The following is a 20,944-nucleotide window of genomic DNA, read 5'->3' on the forward strand; positions in this document are numbered from 1 at the left end:
GCATGTTTATGCAGAAAGTCGGCGCCGACAGCACGGCCATACAAAACTTGTGCTCACTCGTGATACCCCTTCCACGTGAACCCTGTGGATCTGCATTGAATATTTCGGGCGTGATTGAGCTTGTACACTACCACACGAACGCACTTAAAGACACTTGTGTAGCGGCCTTCGATCAGCACCAAGCTCAGTTTTCAACCTATACATTTACCACGACGATCTCTGGAATAACTTGGAAACGTGTGATACTTACCTGAATCAAGGTACCGCAGTGTGAAATGCAGCACGGTGTAAGAGTATATTTCTTACACCGTGGTTTCCGCTGTTATAGAACGGCGCATAACGGTATCCTCCCTTCGTATGCGGGGCCGCACGCGCGACAGCAGTTGCAGAAACTTCTCTCTGCTTACGCGAAGCAGCCTCCGGTATTCGTCGAGGTCACTCTTCAGGAGCTCTTCGTAGAGCAGGTTTTATACCCCTTATTATTTCCTTCCCATCCAGTCTTTCCGCCAACAACGCCGTTTTCGTGGAAACAAATCAAAGTCCTCGTCAATCTCGAACACCATAGCCAAACGTCGCTTTTTGCTGGCCGCCATTTTGTAGGAAGAAACTCTCAAACCAGTCTGCTGCTAGCCAGCGCAGAGGCTGCGGTCGAGAGTAATCCGGCTCGGTGGCACTGTCGTCTGCTAGGGCTTCGTCCGCCGTGTGGATGCGCCTGCAGCCGGACGGTCCGTGGCATAGTCGTCCGCGTCCGCTAAAAATGCGGATTCGGTCCTTCGTCTGGATGCACCATTACGCGAAGCAGCCTCCGGTATTCGTCGAGGTCACTCTTCAGGAGCTCTTCGTAGAGCAGGTTTTAGACCCCTTATTATTTCCTTCCCATCCAGTCTTTCCGCCAACAACGCCGTTTTCGTGGAAACAAATCAAAGTCCTCGTCAATCTCGAACAGAACAACAGCCATCGCGGCCAAACGTCGCTTTTTGCTGGCCGCCATTTTGTAGGAAGAAGCTCTCAAACCAGTCTGCTGCTAGCCAGCGCAGAGACTGCGGTCGAGAGTAATCCGGCTCGGTGGCACTGTCGTCTGCTAGGGCTTCGTCCGCCGTGTGGATGCGCCTGCAGCCGGACGGTCCGTGGCATAGTCGTCCGCGTCCGCTAAAAATCCGGATTCGGTCCTTCGTCTGGATGCACCATAAGCGTAGGTGCTCCGTTTCATCGTTCCAATATTCTGTTGTGTCCCGGTAGTGTTGGAGCGGTACGCCTAAGTACTTGTCAGGCGTTACCGTCCAAGTGACGTTTTCGTACAATGAGGGCGTTCTTCGCCAGTTTCCATGCCAGATACCTAGACATTTATTCCAATTAATTCTACTACCGGTACATTCGCAGTATGACTTGACATCACTTATTGCCACTGTGACATTTTCTTGATCATTACAAAAGACCGCGATATCATCTGCGTAACCAAGCACTGACTTCCGCGGTCATCAAGCGGAAACCACGAACTCGTTCATTCTGGAGCATTTTTTGACAAAGTGGTTCTAAATAGATAACGAAGAGTAAAGCTGACGCGGGACATCCTTGTTTGACACTTGATAAGACCGGAATGCTTTTGCTGAGTTGCTTATTGACTACAATCCTCGTAGTGCATCCTGTGTACGCCATTCGTACCCCTCCAAAACCACAGATCCCACTATTACGTAGTCGAGAATGCACAGAAGCATCTCGTGAGTCACGCGGTCAAATGCCTTCTCGAGATCTATTTGTAGCATCGCTAACCTACTCTCAAAATCCTCACAGCATTCCAAAATATTCCTTGCAATGTGAATATTCGTCGTTATACGTCTTCCTTTGATGCCGCAGGTTTGATGGGTCCTACTATTTCTTTAATAACAGTTTGAAGTCGCCTGGCCAACACACCCATGAAAAGCTTGTAATCAACATTCGCTAAGGTTATCGGTCCATATGATGCAATAAACAGTTGTTTTGTGGGATCGTCAGTTTTCGGAATCAACACAATGTGCGACCTTCTGAAGGATGCTGGTAATTCTTTCTTTTCGTAAGCCTCATGTAAAACAGCGCATAAGGCTTCTGCCAAAGCGCTTTTTTGTTTCTTATAGAATGCTGTGCTTAGGCCATCTGGACCAGATGTCTTTCCAGGTGTCATTTTTTTCAATCGATGTTTCAATTTCTCTGACAGTGAGAGGTGCCTCTAAATTTGCTTTTAGATCGTCACCGAGTTGCGGCATAAGTGTTAAGAATTCATCCCTGAATGTGCCACTGCCCTCTTTCATGCTTCCTAACAATTCGCGATAATGATCCACAAACGCATGTTCAATCATCGATTTATCGCTTGTGACGACGTTTTGATATTCTATCGCCTTGATTTCGTTTTTAGTTGCGTAGCTCCTTTCGTCTGCCAGTGCACGTTTCGTGGTCATCTCGCCACACCAAAGCTTCTCGGCGCGTGCGCGCACCACGGCTCCCTCACATCTCTCTACGTCTATAGTCTCCAACTTTCGTTTAACGTCTTTAATTTCTTTACTACGCATGCCCGGTGGCACGAATTCTTGACAGAGTAAAAATATAACTGACACTGCAACTGCTTTTCTTCTTTCCTTTGGCTATGTTTTATAGAAGATGCCCTTTCAATCGCGTCAATTTTTACCTTTTCTTTAAAACACTGCCATGTATAAATTAAACTTCCCGTGCTACACTTGAGTAATTTGGCTAATTCAATGTTAACGTTCTCTACAAACGTGTCGTCATCAAGTAGCTTGTCGTTCAACTTCCATAGGTCCCAACTGAATCTCTGCTTTAATTTTTATTGATGGTAAACATAACTAGACTATGGTCGCTGAAAGAAACATGCATAACACCATAGTCTCGGCACAAGGGAAGTAATGCTGTAGACACGTAGGCTCTGTCAAGCCTCGCCTGACAGTTATGCTGGTAATGTGTGTACTGAGTACTCTGAGACAGCACACATCCTACGTCATCCAACTCTCGTTCGTGAACTATTGCATTCAAAAACAAGGCACTACAATCGCGCACCGGCACTTTGCTTGCCCTATCTTCGGGAGTGCAAACACAGTTGAAATCTCCAAGAAAAATAATTGTCCTATCACACGAAAGGTGCACTTCAAGGTTTTCGAAAAACGTTTTGTGCTCTTGGTCTCTATTTGGCGCATAAACACAAGCAACCCGCCAACTCGCGCCAGAAAAAGAAAAGTCGCACACAATTAATCGTCCTAAAGTATCATTATATAAACACTCTACAGCAATACCAATTGAATTCTTCAAAAGAAGTAAGCAACAACCGGATGTACCATGAGAATGGCTGACACATACATTGTAGCGGTCGCGGAAAGGCGAAACCATGCGGTCTGTCTGCTCTTGGGACTCAACTTTCGTTTCCTGCACGGCGGCAATATCAACGTCATTGTCGAGAAACAAGCGGCGCAACTGATACTGTCGCCTCCTAGACCCCAGCCCTCGAATGTTAAGCGTTGCTACGCGTAAGGCGGTTTCTAATTTATAGGACATGTCGTTATGAGCAGGGCTACCATATGGTTTCTACCTCACGCAAATGCTCGCCAGAAAGCACGAAAATCGCTCGACTTAAATTGGTGAATGTGGGTGTCTCAGCCATTCTCGTGTTTTTCATGGCGGCTCACATACAACAATGACATTTGCCTCTTACGCATTAATGTCCTTCCGAAAACAGTCTCACCTACCCAGGTGGTGTAGACTGCAGAGGTGGCTTGGCCTCTGCCCGTGGGCCGGCCGGAATTGTCGGCCGCGGTTTGAAAGATTGAAGCCTGTTCCCTGCTGCCTTCGTTGGTGGTTCCCCACCACCGCCGCTATCGGGAGTACTTGTCTCGTCTCTACCTTCATCCCAAGGGCGCTTGCCGGCCAGGCCGCCGGCTGTGCTCTCGCTCTGGTCCATATTGTCCTGTCCGGTGGTAGCGTCCGGTTCCTTGCCGGGAGGTTCAGACGATTCTGGCCTCTCTGAGGCTGTTTCAATCCCTGGTTGTGGCTCCAACGGCTGGTCAGCGGGCTGTTGCCCCGTTGTCGCGTTCGGCCCACTTACTTTGGCCAGGTCTGTCGTCGCTAGCGCTCCGTCGCCCGAACTTGCTGCGTCTGCAGCGTTACGCTCGTCCATGAGCAGCTCGGACGAGTCATCACCACCCACGGGCCCGGTGACGCTGGCATAGGACAGCGTGCAGTCGTGCTCCTCATGGCCGAACCTCCGGCAGCCCCCGCAACGCGGCACACGGCAGTCACGACGAGTGTGCCCCTTTCTTCGGCAGCGTAGACGCTCTTCCCGGCACAACAACAAGGGCTTGCTCGCCGCTTACGTTCACTTGATGAGGTAGGTCATCAATTTTAAGGCCCACCTTCAACCTGAGGGTCATCAGATGGGTCGTCGAGCCTTTGTCGGTCACGCCGTGTACCCGCCAACGCTCTCTGCTGATTTCAGTCACTTGCCCGTACGCTGCAAACGCACGTCGCAAATCTTCGTCAAGTACATTGTGAAGCAGCCAATGTACCTTCATCCGCACGTCTTGGTTTGCTGGGTCGATGACGAGGCAGCGGTAGTTTTTGACCTTATTGTCTCCGAGTGCCAGGATCCTTTTCACTGCATCCATATTCTTGAACGTCACCGCCCACACATGGCTCATACGATACGCCCCCAAGGCAACAACCTCGGGGAGCAGCGTCAGGCGGGCCAGCGTGTCGCGAAAGTCTTCCACTCGATATGGCCGGGAACGAACGTCCGCATGTAAAAAAACAGTATTCAAAACAACTCGTCCTGTCGGCAGGTTTGGCAGTACAACTTCGTAATCGTTTTCAACGTCAAAAGACCTGTTGCCGCGGCCGAAACGTGCCGCTGTAGCCACCCCTGAAGGGCCTGCCATCCTGCGTCCGCTCAGCTCGGCTGCCGGAAGCAGAATCCGACTGAGCTAGCAGGCCACATGAGAAGATAGATGAAGCAGTTAAACGACAAATGTGAGTCGCCCTTGTGGCGCGTGGGTGGCGGCTGCGCGAGACAAAAAAAAACCGACTGCGCACAAAGAAAAACAAAAGAGAAAATAACGACTGAAGGCGTTAGAGCGCGCATAAAAAGAAACACCATGGCCTGCGCAGGGATCGAACCCACGACCTTCGCGTTATTAGCACGACGTACTAACCGATTGAGCTAGCAGGCCTTTTTTTTATTGTCGTCTTCGACATACAAACTGAAGGGTTACAATGGATAAAACGTGCCAGCCACACTTTGGCTAGCACAGCACTAAAATCTTTTCAGTGACACCAGTTCATCCAGTACAGACATCCATTGTGGTGGATCAGGCAGTACTTTGTACGCGTCTCACGTAAACAATACTCTCAATGAAGTGCTCTCGCACCGGTATCACAACGATGTCTGCATGTTCAAATTGCATGCGAGTTTTCCACATCGCGTGGAGGCCCAGGACCATAATGAGGTCATACGGTACTTCCTCTGAGGTATCTATTGGCAAGAAGCGTATTCCATACGGGTCCAGAGGTAACTGTTTCTTCAGCGTTCTCTGCAGAATGTCCCAGTGAAAGATCGGGTCCCAGCAATCTAGGAAGACATGTTCTATTGTATCTGGTTTTTTACATAAAATGCAGTCGGTTATCCAGGGGATGAAAATACCCTTGCTATGAAGCCAGGTATTAACGGGAAGTGTGTTTGTATGTAATTTGAAAAGGAAAGACTTAGTTGATGGCCGTACTGGCATTTTCTTGACTCTTTTTAGAACGTCCTGTCCGGGGCCTCCACGGTGTGGCGAACGGTACAAAGGTACAAGTAGCATCGTGTCCACAAGATTTCTGTACAATTTTTTTTGTAACGGTGGACAGATACTGCTGCCAAAAACGCACATTAAACATCCTATACGCCTGCACCACTTCACGCAGGTATCCAGTCACGGTTCCCGGCATGTTCTGAGCCGACGAAACAACAAATCCCGGAAGAAATCTACTCAGCCGTACTTGAATTAGTGTTCGAAGAAAGAGATCATTTTGATCCAGCAGAAACACAAAGCGTGACACAATTTGTCGCAAGAACAAGTGAACCAGACCAAGCCCACCTTTCTTGACCGGGAAAAAAAAATTGTCCGACTCGTCCTCTCCCAGGTAGAGGCCCAAATGAAAGTGGTGAAAATGCGCTGAATTTTTTGTACGCTTACCGGCGCAGCACACAACACATTCATAACATACCATATCTTGGAAACTAAAAAAAGGTTGCAAACAATGGCTCTAGAAAACATTGACAACTGCTTGCCTCTCCAACCGTCAGCCTTTTCCTTTGCTCTCGAAACTTGGTCGAACCAGTACGGTTCGGGCTCACGGTAGCTTCCGAGAGGCACCCCGAGGTAGTGTGTAGGTATAACCTTGACCAATTCAATCGAGAAAAGGTCTCCGACGTGTCTTCCCAACTCCCCATGCCAGAAGCCATAACTTTTATCCCAGTTTACCTGGGCTCCAGTTGAATCGCAAAACTTTTCGACTACAGCAGTTGCCTCTTTAATGCTCGCTTTATTTGTGCGGAAAATCGCGATGTCGTCTGCATACGCCAATATTTTAACATGTGCCGCCTGTAGTCGATAGCCTGCTATGCGTTCGTTATTTTTAATGGCAAACAGAGTGGCTCGAGATAAGCAGCAAACAGAAGGGGCGAAAGCGGGCATCCTTGACGCACCGACGAGAGCACGCGAAAGCTATCGGTGAGCTGCCCATTAAGAAGAATTCGCGTTGAGCAGTCTTTGTAAGCCATCGTGAGACCTTCCGTTATCACACAGCCAACATTTGTATGTTCAAGTATGCATAGCAGAGCCTTGTGCGAGACGAGGTCGAACGCTTTTGCCAAATCGATCTGCATCATCGCGACGTAATCGCCAATCGCATCGCAACACTCTAGCACACTTCGAGCCACGCGTACATTTGTTGTAATACTGCGGTCTATACCTCCACTAGTCTGGTGCGGCCCTACCAATGTTTTGATGACACTTTGCAGTCGTTTTGCTAAAACTTTCGTGAATATATAATAGTCAACGTTGGCTAGAGTTATCGGGTGATATGAGCCAGGCAACAAGCGTTTCTTTTCATCATCACTCTTCGGGATTAGTACTATATGCGATGTTGTGAAAGACAAGGGCAATCTTTTTCGGTCGTACGCTTCGCTAATAACTAGTTCGAGGACACGAGCCAGCGCAGACTTAAAAAACTTTTATAGAAAGTGGCCCCTAAGCCATCAGGCCCAGGTACTTTACCGGGGGCCAACTCGTCTATTGCGCACTCTAACTCACTCAGGGTAATGGGATGTTCAAGCCGTGTTTTAACTTCTACATCTATCCTTGGCATCAATGAAAGGAATTCCATCTGGTAGCCATCTTTAGGTTCACGTGGTTGACTCAAGAAGGCTTTGAAGTGATCGGCGATCCCTTGCTTGATGTCGTTTTGGTCGGACGTGATATCATTGCCTTTAGCTAGCTGGCGGATTTCCTTCCGACACGCGTACCTTTTCTCGTCTGAGAGGGCTCGTTTTGTTAGCGCTTCTCCCGCCCACAGCTTCTCAGACCTTGATCGCACAACGGCCGCTTTGTACTTCTCAGAGTCTATCCTTCCGAGTTCGGTTTTTACTTCCTTTATTTCCTTAGTATACACACCAGGCTGGACACTTTCCATGCTGATGAAAAATTGCAGTTGCTGGCGACGGTTTGTTTCTGCCTGTTTCAGGTTATGCCGAAGTACACTGCTTCTTTCAATAGCCATAGTTTCAACTTTCTGTTTAAATTCTTCCCATTTAATGGCGAAGCTTTCTAGTTGGACTGAACTCAGGCTTTCTAGTTCCATCGCAACAGCATCAACGAAACCATCGTCATCCAACAACTGCACGTTCAATTTCCAGAGGTCCCAGTTAAAGGTGTGTTTGATCTGTCTTTTCCCAAAGGTGGCAGTTACCAAGCAGTGATCGCTGTATGCTATGGGTTGCACATCATATTCCCTACACAAAGACACCAATTCGGCTGACACATCTAATCTATCTAGCCGAGCGTGGCTATCACGCTGGAAGTGGGTAAACTGCGGGTGAGTACCGCTGGCGAAGACACTACCGACATCTTCCAAGTCATAATCGTGCACCACCGCATTTAGCAATTCAGCACTCTTGTCGCGAACGTGTGAACATTTTGCGCGATCGTCAGCAGTGCATACACAGTTAAAATCGTGCAGCAGTATTACCACCTTCTGACAGTTTACGTACGCTTCAAGACGCTCAAAGAAGGATCGCCGGTCTGTTTCGATATTCGGTGCGTAGACACAAATGACACGGAAATCCTTATCGCAAAAACAAAAATCAGCCACTAAAAGGCGCCTAGTTTCACACGAAAACACTGACTGCACACAAATGCCAAAGTTTCTTCAAATGAATATAGCGCAACTACCTGATCCACCAACAGCGTGAGAAACACACACGTCGAAGTGAGTACGAAAATTGGACACCATTCTGTCGGTTAGCTCTTGGCTCTCTATTTTGGTTTCTTGGATTCTCACAAGATGCAAGTCATTATCTAAGAGTAGACGACTTAGCTGACATTGTCGCCTTCTTGCGCTGAGCCCTCGTACATTTAACGTGGCTACACGTAGCGCTACTTCAATGTTAGCCGCCATGACTACACGGTAGAATGGTGCCCATCACAGGTACCCTTGGACGAGTGTACATAATGACGTGCCGATAACCGCGTCGAATGCCACAATAGGGAACACACCCGACCTCTCGAAAACAACGCTCAAATGCAACTTGGGCCCCCGTTCCTGACACGTATCTAAAAAGAATAGTGCTCAGGGTGACGGCCATTGCACTCACCAACCCCCCAACCCGCGTCAAGCTATACACAGTACAGAACTACGGAGGCGGTTTACCCGCCTGCCGTGCATCGGTCGTAATGTTCGGCCGCCGCTTCATGGTTGGTCTCCTCATACCTGGCGTTTTGGGCGGTGGCTCGTCTCCTCCACTGCTGTCCTGTATCGTAGCCAGGCTATTGGTCTGGTCGCGTGGGCGTTTCCCCGCCTGCAAGGTAGCGAGTCCGCTATGTGTGTCCATGTCTTCAGGCTCAGGGGGGCGGGGGGGGGGGGTGGAGGCCGCTCCCGGATCTGGTGGGCTCTCTTCCTCAGGGTTCGACATGGCTGCAGTGCCCTCTGCTTTCTCTTGTTGTTCAGAGGCGGCGGCCTCATCGACGTGTTGCCTCTGTTAATGAAGTCGTACCTACGACTTTGCCACTTCGCCAGCTGCTTCCTTAGCCGTGGACGAAGTGTCTTCCATGTCCGCCTCGTCCATGAGCAGGGCGGAGTTGTCGTCGTTGCTCACGGGTCCGGTCACGCTAGCGTACGTCCGCTCACACTGACTCTCTTCGTGACCGAAGCGTCGGCACGCACCACACCGCGGAATGCGGCAGTCGCGACGAATATGGCCCGTTCCGCGGCAGCGCAGGCAGAGTGGGGCCCTGCCCGGCAGAACCACGAGAGCCAGCTCGCCGGCGACGCTCACCTGATGTGGCAGGTCGACCAGCGTTACGCCCGGCTTCAACTTCAGCGTAACCAGTCTTGTAGTAGAGTTCTTATCAGCCACGCCATGAACACGCCACCGCTCGCGGGTGACGTCCGTGACCTTTCCGAACGGCGCGAAGGCAAGACGCACGTCCTCGTCGGGAACGGTGTGCAGCAGCCAATGCACTTTCAAGCGCACATCCTGGTTGGCGTGGTCAATGACCAGGCATCGGCCCTTTTTGACCTGCAGCTCACCAACGCTGACGGTCTTCTTCACCACTTCGTCGTCCTTGAAGGTTACGGCCCAAACATGGCTCATACGGTAGGCCCCGAGAGCCACCACTTCCGGAAGGAGCGATAACGGGGCGAGTGCATCGCGGAAATCTTCCACCCGGTATGGCCGGGCCCTGATATCACAATGTAAAAAAACGGTGTTCAAAACAAAACGCCTTGTTGGCAAACTCGGCAAAACAACTTGATACTCCCTGTCCGAGGTGGAAATCCTGTTACCGCGGCCGCTCTGGGCCGCTCCTACGGAGCCCGTCATCGTACGTCCGTCACGCTCGGTGGCCGGAAGCAGAATCCCTCTGAGCTAGCAGGCCACATGAGAAGATAGATGAAGCAGTTAAACGACAAATGCGAGTCGCCCTTGTGGTGCGTGGGTGGCGGCTGCGCGAGACAAGAAAACCGACTGCGCATAAAGAAAAAGTAAAAATAACGACTGAAGGCGTTAGAGTGCGCATAAAAAGAAACACCATGGCCTGCGCAGGGATCGAACCTACGACCTTCGCGTTATTAACACGACGCTCTAACCGACTTAGCTAGCAGGCCACTTTTTTTTCTTTATTGCCGAAATAACACGTTACAGGGAATAAAACGTGGCAGCCATACTTTGGCTACCGCGGGATTAAAATCTTTTCATACATGCCGACACATCAAATACAGAGATCCAGTCTGGTGGATGTGTAAGAGCGCGATACACATCTTTCACACGCACAACACTTTCAATAAAATGTTCGCGAACAGGGCGTACATTTTTGTCAGCATGCCGATATTCCATTCTCGTTTTCCACAAGGCGTGGAGTCCCAGGACCATGATTAAGTCGTACGGAATATCCTCGGATACTTCTACCGGCAAGAAACGAATGCCATATGGGTCAACGGGTAGTTGTTTCTTTAATGTGCGCTGAAGTACATCCCAGTGAAAGATTGGGTCCCAACAATCTAGAAATGCGTGCTCGATCGTTTCTGGTTTCTTGCATAAGGAGCAATTCAGTAGTCCAGGGTACAAAGATGCCTTTATCTTTAAGCCAGGTTTTAACAGCGAGTGTGTTCGTGTGCAACTGAAAGAAGAAGGTTTTAACTGATGGTTGTATAGGCATTTTCTTTACTCGTTTGAGCACATCCTGTCCTGGGCCTCCGCTATGTGGGATACGGTATAAGGGCTCTGGGAGCATGTTTTTCACTAGGTCCTTATATAGTTTTTCCTTCCTAACATTAAATAAATACTCTAAAGAAAATCGTGCGCTCAGCAACCCGAACGGGAGAACCACCTCGCGTAGGTACCCGGTTACAGAACCGTTAATCATTTCACGTGACGACACTATAAGTTCCGGGAGTAGTCGCCGCTGCCTCATTTGCATGACAGTGCGGAGGAACTGGTTATTTTGATCCCGTCAATACACAAATCGTGACACAACCTGTCTCAAAAACAAATGAACAAGACCAAGCCTTCCTTTCTTAACAGGGCGAAACAAATTCGTTCGGCTTGTCCACTCCCAAGTGGACACCCAAATAAAAACAGCAAAAACATGGTGAAGTTTTTGTATGCTAATTCGGGATGCACATAACATATTCATCACATACCAGATTTTCGAAACTAGAAAAATGTTGCAGACAGTGGCCCGTGAAAAAATAGACAATTGCCTGCCTGGCCACGCAGTAGACTTTTCTTTCGCGCATTGCGCCTGGTCAGACGAGAACGCTTCTGGCTCACGATAAGATTCAAGTGGCACGCCTAGGTAACGCGTTGGAATTGTCGACCAACATAACCGAGAGAAATGCTCTGGCATGAAATTCCAGTCGCCATGCCAAAACCCATAACTCTTATCCCAGTTTATTTGGGCACCGGTGCAGTCACAAAAGTCACAAACGATATTAGTGGCTTGTTTGATGCTCTCACTGTCCGAGCAGAATACGGCAACATCATCTGCGTAAGCCAAAATCTTGAGGTGTGCTGTCTGCAGCCTTTATCCCGTAATAGCTTCACTGTGGTCAATGGCCAAACAGAGCGGTTCGAGGTAAAGTGCGAACAGCAAAGGTGACAAAGGGCATCCTTGCCTCACTGAGGAGCGAACGTTCACGCTCTCCGTAAGGTCCCCGTTGACTATAATACGCGTGGTGCAGTCTGTGTACGCCATTCTTAAGCCTTCTAGTATTACATGGCCAACATTTGAGTGTTATAAAATGCCGAATAAAACCTCGTGCGAGACACGGTCAAAAGCTTTTGCCAGGTCGAGCTGCATCATTGCCACGCGTTCGCCTAAAGCGTCACAACATTCAAGCACACTTCGTGCTACGTGTATGTTTGTCGCTATGCTGCAGCCTTTAATAGCAGAAGTCTGATGTGGCCCTACCAGCTTTGTAATAACCCCCTGGAATCTTTTGGCTAATACCTTCATAAGTATTTTATAGTCAACGTTAGTGAGGCTGATCGGACGATAAGAACCCACAGAGAGACGTTTTTCCGGGTCATCACTTTTGGGTATCAGCACAACGTGTGATCTTATGAAAGACAGCGGAACTCGCTTGCTGTCATAAGCTTCAGCGAAAACATTAAGCAACAAGGGAGCAACGCTACATTTAAAAGCTTTGTAGAAGGCGGCCCCAAGGCCATCGGGCCCGGGCGCTTTGCCCAGCGTCAAGTCGTCGATTGCATCCTCGACTTCCCGTAGGGTAATCTGCTGTTCCAAACGTGCTTTAACGTCGTCGTGTAGCTTTGGCATAAACAGTAAAAATCTCTCCCGGAACCCTTCTATAATGTTCCTTTGTTGCCCAAGCAGCTCATTAAAATGATCAGCTATCACGCGCATGATCACCTTCCTATTCGACGTGATATCGTTGCCACTAGCTAGCTATTTGACTGATTTCTTTCTGGCACGCTCTTTTCATCAGACAACGCTCGTTTCGTTGGTCTTTCGCCTACTGTTGTGCCATAGGACGTGCCAACCCTGTCATCGCCACTGTCCCTCGGGGTCCTGTCGACTAGTCGCCAACGGGACGCGGCGACACAATGCGACGAGGGTGCCTCAGCAACCGCCCCGTCTGGATCCTGTCAACGAGTCGCCTAGGGGACGCGACGACACAATGCGGCGCGGGGGGGGGGGGGGACCTCGGCAACCGCCCCGTCTTTGTCCTGCCGACGTGCAAGCAGCCCCGGCTATCATCGCCACCCGTCCCTCAGGGTCCTGTCGACGAGTCGCCAAGGGGACGCGACGACACAATGCGCCACGAGTGACGTCAGCAACCGCCCGTCGACGAGGAGTAGCCGCCAAGGGGATTTAAGGAAGAACCGGCCCATTGTTAAGCCAGAGAGTCGCCACCAGCCGCCCAGTCTGTCTGATGCGCTCTTACAGCTACATGTACGCTTTTGCCCACTATCTGTAAATATTGTATAAAGCTTTTCGTTTCTTCTTCGTCTGCTGAAAGAGTCCGTGTATCGTCCTCCACCCCGAAGTCACAACAGTGGATGGCAAGCTGTGGGATTCGAAGCCGGATAAACGCCCGCTACACCGCTCAACGGCAGCCACGAGATCGACCGGCGTCAACTACTTTGAAGGGGTGAGTGCCCGACGTTTGCCTTTCGCATCGCCAGACCTCTGTCACACACGTAAATGCTGAGGACGTTTGCTCAAGTATTCTGAAAGGGTTGTAGTGGTTTTGTCTTAGTTCGCTTCAAGCCTCGCATAAATTTCTTGCTTCGGAAACAAACTAATTTAGAGGCAAAACCGGAGACGAGCCGTCAGATCACGATGGAGAAGCTCAGGATACAGGACCTTCTTGACGTTTGTCAAGAGATGGGCATTTCTGTTACCACGGCAAAGCGAAAGAAAGCCATTCTTGAAGTTATGAGGGCACAAGAGGTAACTGAGGAGGAAGTCGAAGAGGTTTGGGGAGAAATTCTTCAGAAGAGAAGCGAGAAAAATGTTCGCGACGAGGCAGAAGCGAAAAAAATTCGCGACGAGGCAGAGGCGAAAAAAATTCGCGAAGAGCGAGATTATGCTCTTAAAATGAGATAACCGGAAATAGAGCAAAGTCTAATCAGCTCGGCGCGTTCAAGTTCCCTTTCGGGTGGAGACGATACGCCTAAACTGAGAATACAGGACCTGATGCTACCGTACAGGATAGGCGGAGATATCGCACTTTTTCTCGTGAATTTCTTACGTAAGTGTGAAAAGATAGGGCTGGACGAAAGCCTTTGGTCTCAAAAACTTCTTTCAGTTGTCCCAGGAGAGGCTGCGGAGGTTCTCGCACGCTTGCCTAAAGAAGACTACGAGAATTACGAGAAGGTAAAAGCCGCGCTTCTTCGTAAATACCACCTCTCAGCCGAGGCATTTCAACAGCGGTTTAGACAGGCAAAAGGGGGCAGTGAGTCGCACACTGAGTTCGCGTATGAGTTAAAATCTAACTTAAAGGATTGGCTCAAAAGTGCAGAAGTGTATGGCAATCACGACAAGGTGCTTGAATGCATAGCACTGGAGCAGTTTTACCGAGTTCTTCCAGAAGAAGTTAGACTCTGGCTGCAGAACAGGCTCCCAGAGGTAGACCTAGAGAAGGCAGCGCAGCTCGCGGAGGAATATTACACGCGCCGAAACTTCCAAGGAAAACCTGTTCAGGAAGATAGGCCAGAAAAAAAGGACTATCCTTTAAAGCGGTTTTCCTCTCGCAACCCACTGTTGCCGAGTAAGAAATCATCTACGAGCGACGAGTTTAGCAAAGGACTAAGGCTGAGGTGGCGAGGGAAGGGCTAGCAGCGACAGCCCAGTCGGCTGGGGCCGCTGAAGCTAAAACAGACGTAGCGCGCGCGTTCGAGGCCCGGAGACCAATTATCTGCTTCCGTTGCGGAAAGGAAGGCGATATTTCCTCAAATTGCAAGGAGCAAATCGCGTTCGCCAGCATTAGCCAGTCAGACGAAAATATGAGGCTGCTCGAGCCATATATGCAGGATGTCGTGGGACACGGGAAAATGTGCAGGGCACTTCGCGATTCAGCCGCCACCATGGATGTTACTCATCCCTCCTGTGTTTCTCCCGGGGACTACACAGGGGAATGCGCCTGGATCAGACAAGTCGCAGAAGAGCAGAGTGCGTGCTTGCCAGTTGCCAGGGTAACCCTCGATGGTGTTTTTGGAAGGTTGCAAACGGAGGCAGCCGTGAGTCCAAGTTTACCCGAACACTTTCCATATCTTTTTTCGAACAAATCGGAGCAGCTTTTAGAAAAGGAGGGCCAGTCGTTCTCTACCAGTCTCGCTTGCATGGCATTAACGCGATCGCGGTCACGTGCCCTCTCAAAGAAACTTGAAAGCTCATCTTCAAACGCGGAAATGGACAATGTAACGTCCTCACAGCAGCAGCCTGGGCCGGGAGATATGGCTGATGAAAAGCAGAAGACTCAGACTTGTGACGGATCAATTACAGGATCAGTGACAGTGGGTGAGGAGCCATTCGAGTCTCGGGAAAACGGGGCGCCTAGGGCTGAAGTAGAAGGTTCACTGCTTAGTCCCGCATCCTTTTGCTGGGAGCAGCTTAGTAGGGTTGACCGAGAGACACTTATCGCGGCACAGAAAAGTGACCCTTCGCTAACTGTTCTGCAGGCTAATGTAAATGAAGGAGTGGCCCGAAAGAACATCTCGTTCTACACTAGGTCAGGTCTCAAGTACCGGAAATGTCAGGATTCCAAGGGTCGAACATACAACCAACTACTCGTGCCAGAAATGTACCGACCACAGCTTTTAGAGTTAGCGCATGGGAATGCTTGGGCGGGTCACCTCGGTATCAAAAAGACAAAGGCTAGGCTAGCGCAAGTAAATCCAACGACAAGTGGAAGGCCCCAATGAAATTGGTGCCCATTATTTACAGAAGCGTTCCGGAAGCTTGTAATAGATGTGGTGGGACCCCTCCTGGAATCCCGTTCAGGTTGCCGATATATTTGGCCATACTGTGTGTGGGAACAAAATTTCCTGAGGCAATCCCACTTAAAGAGCTGAACTCCCCGTGCATTGTTGATGCACTGTTGTCAACATTCGCCCGTGTTGGCTTCCCGGCGGAGATTCAAAGTGACAACGGGAGCGTGTTTACTAGCTGCTTCACAACAACGTTCTTTGAACGCTGCGGAATAAAGATAAGTCATAGCTCTATTTATCATCCCCAGTCGAATCCTGTTGAGCGGATGCATTCCGTGCTTAAGCGGGTATTGAGAGCACTTTGTTTTGAGCACGACAAAGACTGGGAGGCTTGCATCCCGGCAGCACTGTTCGCAATAAGGTCCGCGCCACACGAGAGCACTGGATTTAGCCCCGCCGAGCTAGTTTACGGGCGTAACCTAAGGTCACCATTGAGCCTGCTGAAAGACGCTTGGGAGGGTTATCAAGGGGACCCACGTGTGGTAAGTTATGTGTTAGACCTGCTGGAAAGGCTGTCAAAAACCAAGGAGCTCGTTGAGGAAAATATTAAGGCGGCACAGAGCTCACCAAAGACTTATTACGATAAGTCATCGCGACAACGCACGTTCCACATTGGCAACGAGGTAATGTTGCTAAGACAGTGCAAGCAGAACAAAAAAATGTTCAATGGGAAGGGCCTGCTAAAGTGGTATCGAGGCTTTCCGACACGAACTACGAGGTGAAACTCGGCAGAAAGCAAAACAAGATTTATCATAGCAATCTAATGAAACCGTACTTTCATCGTCAGGCAGTGGTAAACTTAACCTTAAATGCGCCGGAAGAGGAACAGAGTGATTTCCTGTGTTTCCTGAGGGAGGCGACGCAGCAGCTAACGAGTTGCTGGAGCTAATCGCTGAAGAACAGCGCCTCTCGGAGAGCCAACGAGATGACTTGAGGGAAATTGTTCGGGACTTCGAACCAGTATTTTCCGACCGACGAGGGAAAACAACTCTAATCGAGCACGATATTCAGTTGTCGAGCGAACAGCCGGTCCGCAGCAAGCCGTACCGCGTCTCGCCACGGCAAAAGGAAATCATGGAAGCAGAGATCCGCCGCATGTGCGAACTGGGTGTCATTGTACCCGGAGAAAGTGATTCTCCACACTTCCCCACTTATCCTGGTTGAAGTTCCAGGTAAAGAACCAAGACCTTGCGTGGATTATCGCCGGTTAAATTCGGTAACCCTAGACCAGGCGTATCCAATACCGAACATCGAAGAAAGAGTCGAGACGGTGGCGAATTACATGTATATCTCCATATTAGATTTAGTGCGAGGGTATTGGCAAGTCCCACTGACCGAACGTGCGTCTCGATATGCCGCATTCATCTCGCCTTTGGGAACATTCCGTCCTGTGATGGTGAGCTTCGGCCTAAAGAATGCTCCTTATTGCTTTTCGAGCCTAATGGATCGAGTGTTGCACGGGTTGGGAGATTTCGCCCTTCCTTACTTGGACGACGTGGCGATTTTCTCCAACACCTGGGAGGAGCATGTTAATCATTTGCGCACAGTCCTAGGTCGACTGCGCGACGCGGGTCTCACTGTCAGAGCGCGGAAGTGCCATTTTGGGTGTGCTAGTGTGAGCTACCTGGGTCATGTCGTGGGGCGCGGCCAGCGTAGACCCTCCGAGCTAAAAGTTGCTGCCGTTTTGGAATACCGGCATCCAACTACAAAGTCGGAAGTAAGGGCGTTTTTGGGACTGGCGAGGTATTATCAGCACTACGTGAAAGATTACTCGAATCTCGCTAGCCCTTTGACAGATTGTCTCCGGAAATCAGAGCCAACGATCATTTCGTGGGATGAGAAGAAAGAGAAGGCTTTGGAGAGCCTGAAACAAGCTCTGGGAGAAAGACCTGTGCTTATGGCCCCTAATTTCTCTAAGGGCTTTATTATACAATGTGATGCGAGTGAACGCGGCATAGGAGCCATACTTTGCCAGGAGGATGCCGATGGGCACGAGCGGCCCGTTTTATATTTGAGTAAACGCCCTTACTTCCGACTTTGTAGTTGGACGCCGGTATAGTACGTCCGAAAAGGAGTGCGCTTGTCTGGTATGGGCTGTAGATAAGCTCGCTTGTTATGTATCGGGGTCACCATTTATTGTTGAGACGGATCATTGCCCTTTGACCTGGTTACAGACCATGTCACTAAGAAATGGCCGTCTACTCTGGTGGAGCTTGTCACTTCAGCACCATAATTTCTCTGTTCGCTACAAGAAAAGGAAGCTGCATACAAACGCTGATGGACTTAGCAGAGCCTTTTAGGCTGCAGCCTATGCTTATCCGAGAGCTTACCTTAGAAGTTAAAAGATTTAATTCTACGTTTTCATGTATACTATTGTCTATTCAGTTATTTTAGCACATTGAAGTTGATTGGTAATCCCTTACGACACAATATCGTGTGAAAGGTATCGTAATGTTAGCGTCACCGATTAAAATGAGCCTCCTGATCGTTCGAGAACCTACCGCTGCCACTAGAATGGGCTATCATTGCAGACCAAGTAACACAGAGTTCGCTCAGAGCTAGAAAGGGCAAAAGAGAAACTTTCTTCGATCGCCTCAGCTGTGCATGGCGTGCCCTGATGACTGTTAGGAATCGCTTTGCAATCGATTCTTTAGCTGTTTATTCTCTTTGGATGTGTCTTCTTTGAAATCACTATTTGTAGAGGTCTGTATCCCGTTCTCTTTCTCGGTTGCGTGTCTCGTGCTTAGTACAATAACCCTAGTGGGTGTTGTTGAGAGCACAGAGGGAGTTAGAGCGTTGGCTTTCATAGAGTTTGGTCTGGCGTTGTGGAGAGCATTGGGAGGGCGCTCACTTTTGCCGAGATGGTTGGCGTTGATTTTCGGTCATTCCGTGAGCTTTCTCAGATCCAGGCAAAGGAAAGAGCAGCGGAGGAAATGGCGCCAAAGCATTTCCCTTAGCCCCTCAAGGACGTCACTCAATCAGCTCATCGCATACGTCGAGCCGCGTCGAACAGCTCGACTTCTCGATGTATTATCTGGCGGCGGGGGTGCTGTTGTGCCATAGTACGTGCCAACCCTGTAATCGCCACCCGTCCCTCGGGGTCCTGTCGACTAGTCGCCAACGGTACGCGGCGACACAATGTGACGCGGGTGCCTCAGCAACCGCCCCGTCTGGATCCTGTCAACGAGTCGCCAAGGGGACGCGACGACACAATACGGCGCGGGGGGACCTCGGCAACCGCCCCGTCTGTGTACTGCCGACGTGCAAGCAGCCCCGGCCATCATCGCCACCCGTCCCTCGGGGTCCTGTCAACGAGTCGCCAAGGGGATGCGACGACACAATGCGACGCGAGTGACGTCAGCAACCGCCCGTCGACGAGGAGTAGCCGCCAAGGGGATTTAAGGAAGAACCGGCCCATTGTTAAGCCAGAGAGTCGCCACCAGCCACCCAGTCGGTCTGATGCGCTCTTACAGCTACATGTACGCTATTGCCCACTATCTGTAAATATTGTATAAAGCTTTTCGTTTCTTCTTCGTCTGCTGAAAGAGTCCGTCTATCGTCCTCCACCCGGAAGTCACAACACTACCCATAATTTTTCCGCTCTTGTCCGTATTATCGCGGCCTTATACTTCTCGGCGCCAATTTTCTCCAGTTGGCTCTTCACGTCTCTCATTTCCTTCTTAAAAACACCAGGCTGGATGTTTTCCATGCAAGTAAAATATTCAAGCCGATCGCGAAGCTCTCGTTCACTTTGGTTCTGCTTATACTTGAGGACGCTACCTCTTTCGATGGCAGCTATTTTAACTCTTTGCTTAAATTCCTCCCATTCGGCCGCTAGATTTGTTCACTGCGCAGCACATAGCTTGCCCAGTTCATCTATAACGAACTTTTCGTCCTCCAGGAGCTTCACATTAAATTTCCAGAGGTTCCAATTGAAACGTGTTTTCGCCTGCCCTCTGCCAAACCCGGCAATAACCAAACTGTGGTCGCTAAAAGAAAACGGTTTCACATCGTACGCGGTGCACAACGCAACTAGTTCAGCTGAGACAGATTCTATCCAGCCTTGCATGGCTATCTCGCTGAAAGTGGGTATAAATTGGACGAGTACCATTGGAAAAAACGTTGCCCACGTCATCTAAACCGGGATCATGTACTATCTCCGATAACAACTCGGCGCTCTTATCACGGATACGGCTCTTTTTAGATCGATATTCAGCTGCACAAACACAGTTGAAGTCGCCTAGGAGTAATAGCACTTTATCACAGTTTAGGTACAGTCAACCACAAAAGTTTGCGGACCACGCGAGCGCGTGCCAGACTGCCTATCCGCGCCACCTAGCGGTACGCCACCTAGCGGCGACAGGGGCGCTCTCCCGGTTATGAGCCCTCTTGGTACTCGCCTGCCTGTTAATTTTTTATTCCCGTGCATGACATTGTTAGTTCGTTGTGTTGACGCAGAGCGCTGTCTGCGATAAGACCGCCACATATCTGGCTTGATAGCAGTATCGGAGCAATCACAGCAACCTTTGTCGACTGGTGTGCCAGTGGGTAGATAAGTTTCACGAAGCGCTGTGACGATTTTTTTACGCGACGTTTACTGGCGCACTTTGGTTGGCAGCATCTTGGTCCAATGAGTGTTGCTGCTTCTGCGTCTTGAGAGAAAGGGTAGGGAGGTGTTTCACTGTCATCAAAAATAAAGAAAAAGCGGATGCATAGAAAATTTTCTTTCACACATAGGCGCATCTTCGCATCAGTCGCTGAAAACGTAGTAGACTTGCTTCAGGCCACGTGGTGATTGCCTATTTGGAAAGATGCCGCTGCGTGCTCCACTTGACGAAAGAAGGCACATTGTGCGTTTATTTATAGAGGGAATACCTCAGCGCGAAATCTGCCACCGAACCAACAGGAGCCGGACTGCCGTGAATAGGATTATTCAAGCTTTCCGCGACGATGACAGATTCACAGATATGGAGCGCAGTGGGCGTCCAAGGGCCACGACTGAGGAAGAGGACCGCCTGATTACGGCCGCCATCGTGGCTGATCCTTTTCAAAGTGCAGAGGATATCGGAGAAGCGCTCTCGCTCACGGTATCGTCTGAGACTGTAAGAAGAAGGCTGAGTGAGCTTGGCCTACAGTCTTTCGTAGCAGCACAGAAGCCCTGCCTCTCAGACAGCCAGCTACAAGAACGACTCATGT

General features: G+C 49.9%; 2 non-coding genes across 2 annotated transcripts; both read right to left on the minus strand.

Annotated features, from left to right (window-relative positions):
* Positions 1-5,130: 5,130 nt before the first annotated feature.
* Positions 5,131-5,204, minus strand: Trnai-aau (transfer RNA isoleucine (anticodon AAU)). The gene has a single exon. It is a non-coding gene; the product is annotated as a tRNA-Ile (tRNA).
* Positions 5,205-10,324: 5,120 nt separating this feature from the next.
* Positions 10,325-10,398, minus strand: Trnai-aau (transfer RNA isoleucine (anticodon AAU)). The gene has a single exon. It is a non-coding gene; the product is annotated as a tRNA-Ile (tRNA).
* Positions 10,399-20,944: the final 10,546 nt, after the last annotated feature.

The sequence above is a fragment of the Dermacentor silvarum genome, chromosome 1 (assembly GCF_013339745.2).
Source record: "Dermacentor silvarum isolate Dsil-2018 chromosome 1, BIME_Dsil_1.4, whole genome shotgun sequence".
In the NCBI taxonomy this organism is placed as follows: Eukaryota; Metazoa; Arthropoda; class Arachnida; order Ixodida; family Ixodidae; genus Dermacentor; species Dermacentor silvarum.